The 5,478-nt window shown below is 36.8% G+C and overlaps 1 protein-coding gene across 1 annotated transcript in view; it reads left to right on the top strand.

The window, feature by feature from the left end:
- LOC116544743 (protein spire homolog 2-like) overlaps positions 1–5,478 on the top strand; it is a 52,590-nt gene that overhangs the window by 2,327 nt on the left and 44,785 nt on the right.

The following is a 5,478-nucleotide window of genomic DNA, read 5'->3' as shown; positions in this document are numbered from 1 at the left end:
CCACGCCGCGGCTTCTCCCCCCTCCGACCACGCCGCGGCTTCTCCCCGCTCCGACCACGCCGCCGCTTCACCCCCCTCCGACCACGCGCGGCTTCTCCCCGCTCCGACCACGCCGCCGTTCCTGCCGTATCCACGCGAGAAGCGCAGTCTCGGCTTCCGTAGGGCACGCACGCTGGCAGCGCCCTCGCGCCAGGCTGAAGCACCACCTCGTCTTAAAGGGGCCACGGACTGGCCAGAGGCGGCTTTGGGTTGTGGCACAGGCCGAGCCTCTGTCCAGCCCCAGGGGTGAACGAAAACTCCCAGTCTCTCATCCTCCCCCGCTCTGGGGCCCTAGAGGTCGCAGGAGTGGAGCCCTGTACCCCAAGATCAGCTCCCTTTGCCTGGGGAGCGCCCGGGACCTGCCCTTCCCCTCCTCTGGACCTCAGCTTCAGGATCCTCAAAGGATCTGCAAAACAACCGGAAAAGTAGTGACAAAATGGCACTACACAACCCTTATACATCAGTAATAACCTCAAAGGTAAATGGATTAAATTACTTAAATTATTTAATGAAAAGATGTAGAATAGCTGAATAAACTTAAAAACAAGACCAAATGTATGCTGTCTACAATGTCCCTTAATCTGCAAAGACAGATAGACTAAGTGAAATGACAGAACGAGATAAACCATCAAATGAAAACCAAAAAAGTCACAAGAATAGATACATTAGATAAAGCTGACTTTAAGTCAAGAATGGTAAAGAAAGATGACGAAGGCCATTATAAATTAATAAAGAGATCAATACAGCAAGAGGTTGTAACAGTTATAAACAAATATGTACCCAACACTGGGGCACACAAATACGTAAAGTAAGTACTAATAGGCCTACAGGGAGAAATGGACCACAATCCAATAATAATAGAAAATTTCAGCACCACATTTTCACCAGTGAAACAAATCCAGACAGAATAATCATCTACAACAAATAAATGGAGTTAAATAGCACTCTAGCAAAAGCAATTCTGAGAGGGAAGTTTATAGCAATAAATACCTGCATGAAAAAAAGAACTGTTTCAAAGAAGTAATCTAATATTATACTTCAGGGAACCAGAAAAACAAGAAAAAACAAAAGGTACGAAGTAGTAGAAGTAGTAAAAGGGAATAAATAATAAAGAGCAGAATAGAAATAAACAAAATAGAAAATTTTAAAAATAGAAAAGATGAATGAGACAGTTGGTTTTCTGAAGATAAAATCAACAATTTGTTAGCGGACTAAGAAAATGAGACAAGACTCAAATAAATAAAATTAGAGATAAAAAGGAGAAATTACAATTGATACCACAGAAATACAAAGGATTACAAGAGATTATTAAGAACAACTATTTGCCTCAAAATGAAAAACCTGGAAGAAATGAATAAATTACTGAACACATAAAACCTGCTGAGATTGAATCATGAGGAAATAGAAAAACTGAAAAGACCAATAATGAGTAAGAAGATGAAACTGGAAATAAAAACTCTCCCATCAAAGAAAGTTTCAGGAACTGATGGCTTCACCATTGAATTCCTTTTTTTTTTTTTTTGGGGACGGAGTTTCGCTCTTGTTACCCAGGCTGGAGTGCAATGGCGCGATCTCGGCTCACCGCAACCTCTGCCTCCTGGGTTCAGGCAATTCTCCTGTCTCAGCCTCCCGAGTAGCTGGGATTACAGGCACGCGCCACCATGCCCAGCTAATTTTTTGTATTTTTAGTAGAGACGGGGTTTCACCATGTTGACCAGGATGGTCTCGATCTCTTGGCCTCGTGATCCACCCGCCTCGGCCTCCCAAAGTGCTGGGATTACAGGCTTGAGCCACCGCGCCCGGCCTGAATTCTAACAAACATACAAAGAAGAATTAACAATACTTCTCAAACTTTTACAAAATATGGAAGAGGAGGGAATACTTCCAAAGTTATTCACAAGGCCAGCATTAACCTGATACCAAAAACACCACAAAAAAAGGAAACCAATTTCTCACATGAGCACAGATGCATAAACACTAAAAGAAAAAACACCAGCAAATTGCATCCAACAACACTTTGAAAAGATTATTTACCATACACAACTGGGAGTCATCCGAAGGATGCAAGAATGGTTCAATATAGTCAAATCAATAAACATAATACATCAGTCAAAAACCATGTGGTCATCTCAACACATGCAGGAAAGTATTCGGTAAATATAACATCTCTTATCATACAAACTCTGTACAATTTAGGTATTAGAGGAACAAACCTCAACACAATAAAAGTCATACATGACAAACCCACAGCTAACATTAGAGTGAAGGAAGAAAGTTAAAAATCTTTTCTCCATGATCTGTAACAATTCAAGTATGCTCACTTTCACCACTTTTATTCAACATGGTACTTGAAGTCCCAGCTGGAGCAATAGTGCAAAAGAGGAAAATAAACGACATTTAAATTGGAAAACAGGAAGGGGAATTGTCCCCGTTCTCTGATGACACGATCGTACGTATAGAAAATCTCAATTCCTTTAAGAAACTGTTAGAAATAATACATTAATTTAAGTTGCAGGATACAAAATCAGCACACAAACATTAGTAGCATTTCTATATTCTCCTAACAAGTACCTGAAAAAGAAATCAAGAAAGCACTCTCATTTATAACTGCTATTGAATACAATAAAATACCTAGGAATAAATTTAACCAAGGATGTGAAAGATTTCTACAACAAAATTATAAAACACTGATGAAACAAACTGCAGATATCAAAAGAGATACCCTGTGTTCGTATTTGGAGAAATAATATCATTAAAATCCTCATAGTATCCAAAGTGATCTACATATTTTTCATAATTCCTATCAAAATGGTAATGAAATTCTTCATAGAAATAAAAAAGTACAAAATTTAAGTTGAATCACAAAAGACCAAAATAGCCAAAGTAACCTTCAGCAAAAATAAATAAATGAAGCGGAGACATCACGTCATCTGACTTCAAATGTACTTCAAATTTTAGTAACCAAAACAACATGGTACTGACAAAAAAAACAACAAGCATACCAAAAAAAAAAAAAAAAAAAAAAATCCAGGTACTTAGACCAATGGAACTATTAAGTTGTTCTTAATAGTCTCTTGTAATTCTTTGTATTACAAGACGAGGGAAACCAGAAATAAATCTACTCTAAAAAGCCAACTGATTTTTGACAAAAGTGCCAAGAACACACATTGGGGGAAAGATAGTCTCTTCAATAAACGATGCTGGGAAAACTGTATAGCACAAGCAGAATAATAAAATTCGGTTCTTATTTCTTACATATTCAAAAATCAACTCAAATAGATTGAATACTTAAATGTAGGACCCAAAATTTAAAACTTACTAGAAGGAAACACATGTGAAATGCTCTATCATATTGCTCTTGAGAAGGAGTTTTTGTGGAGAACCTCAAAAGCATGGGCAACACAAGCAAATGTAGGCAAACAGATTATATCAAACTGCAAAGCTCCACGGCATACATGAGCAGCTGATGCATCTAACAAAAAGCTGAACGACAAACAACACAATGAAAAGAGTGGAGAGACAACCTACAGAATGGGAGAAAATGTTTGCAAACTGTACAAATATCGTGAGTGTATAAAGGATTCAAGCAACTCAATAGCAAAACAAACAAAAGAAAACAAAACAATCCAGTTTAAAAATGGCAAAAGGCTTTAACAGACATTTGTCAAAGTAAGGCTTACAAATGGCTGGTAAGTTTATAACAAAATGTCACTAACTGTAAGAGAAGTGCAAATAAAAACCACAATGAGTTATCACTCCACCCTAGTAACAATGGCTATTATTAAAAAGACAAAAATAACATGTTTGTGAAGATGCAAAGAAACAAAAACTTTTTTACACTTTGTGGGAATGTAGCTTTAGTACCACCATCATAAAAAACAGTATGGAGATTTCTCAAAAAATTAAAAATAGAGGTACTATATGGTTCATGGTAGGACTTTAGATATACACCCAAAGTAATTGAAACCAACATGTGAAAAGGATAGTTGTCCTATGATGTTTACTGCAACACTGTTCACAATAGCCAAGAAATTAAATCAATACGTGCCCATCAGTGAATACAGAAAATGTGGTATATGTACAAATGAAATACTATTTGGCTCTAGAAAGAAATAAGATTCTGTCATTTGTGGCAATATGGGTGAACCTAGGAGATATAATTTTAAATGAAAGAAACCACACATTGAAAGACAAATACCGCATGATATCACTAACATGTGGAATACTGGAAAGTAAATCTTATAGAAGTTAAGGGTAGAATGGTGGTTACCGGAGCTCTGGGAAGGTAAAGATTGAGAGAGATCAGTCAATGGGCGCAAAGTTACAGTTAGATATAAAAAGTAAATTATGGCGCTCTATTACATAGTAGGGTGACTATAGGTAATAAGAATGTATCATATATTTTATAATAGCTAGAAAAGAGTATGTTGAAAGTTATCACCATAAAGAAATGATAAAGGTTTGAGGTGACCAACATGCTAATAACCCTAATTTTATCATTATACAATGTACGTACATTCTAGAACATCACAATGTACCCATAAACATTTGCAATTATGTGTCATTTATAGACTAAATGCATAACTAGATTTACCAATGCAAAAAAATGCCAATTTTTTGAAGCTGTGCTCTGTTTGTCTCTTACAGCATACCTTTTCCACCCAGCCAGTAAGTTTTCCACTTTGCCTTTGCCTGTCCAGAGCTTGAGGGTCAAACAGATATCAGAAATTAGGGCCTTTCCAGGTCTTTTCTAAGCCTGCACCTGGCCCTAATCATGTACATTGCCTTCTATGTTCTCTTAACTATGCAAACACTTTTCAAAGATCTTATCCCCAAAGCATTGCACTCTCTATTCTTTCCTGTCAGGCATTTCAGCATGATTTTTTTGCCCCCTGCCCCTCAAAAAATCCTTTGCCTATGTTGTTGAATTGAAATCCTTTATATGTAGAAATTTACTGCTATAAATAGCCCTTTGGACACCAGTTTTGCTGCATCTTAAATGTTTTCTTATGTTCAGTAATCATTTTTATTCAACTCAAATTATTTCCCAGTTTTAAATGTCTTCTTTGACGTGGCTATTTATAACTTCATTGCTTAATGTTCACATATCTGTGAATTTCCTGTATTTCTTGCTGTCATTAAGTTTTAATTTTATTTCATTGTGATCAAATACTTTGCATTTCTTCCATTATTGTAATTTTATTGTTTCTTTTATAGCCAGATCATAGTCTATCCTGGAGAACATTCCATGAGCACTTAGAGATTGCATAGTCTGCTCTTGTTAGGTGGAATGTACCATACATGTCTGTTAGGTCTCAGTTGATTCATTTTCTTCAAGTCTATTTTCTCATATATCAGCTGGCTGTTTTTTAATCCATTATTGAAAATGGGGCATTTAAATCTCCAACTGTTATTGTGGGATTATCTAGTTCTTGTTTC

This window comes from Sapajus apella, unplaced genomic scaffold (assembly GCF_009761245.1).
Source record: "Sapajus apella isolate SASKATOON/1434 unplaced genomic scaffold, GSC_monkey_1.0 scaffold229, whole genome shotgun sequence".
NCBI classification, from domain to species: Eukaryota; Metazoa; Chordata; class Mammalia; order Primates; family Cebidae; genus Sapajus; species Sapajus apella.
Note: the sequence above shows the minus strand (reverse complement) of the source record. Positions and strands in the feature narration are given on the sequence as shown.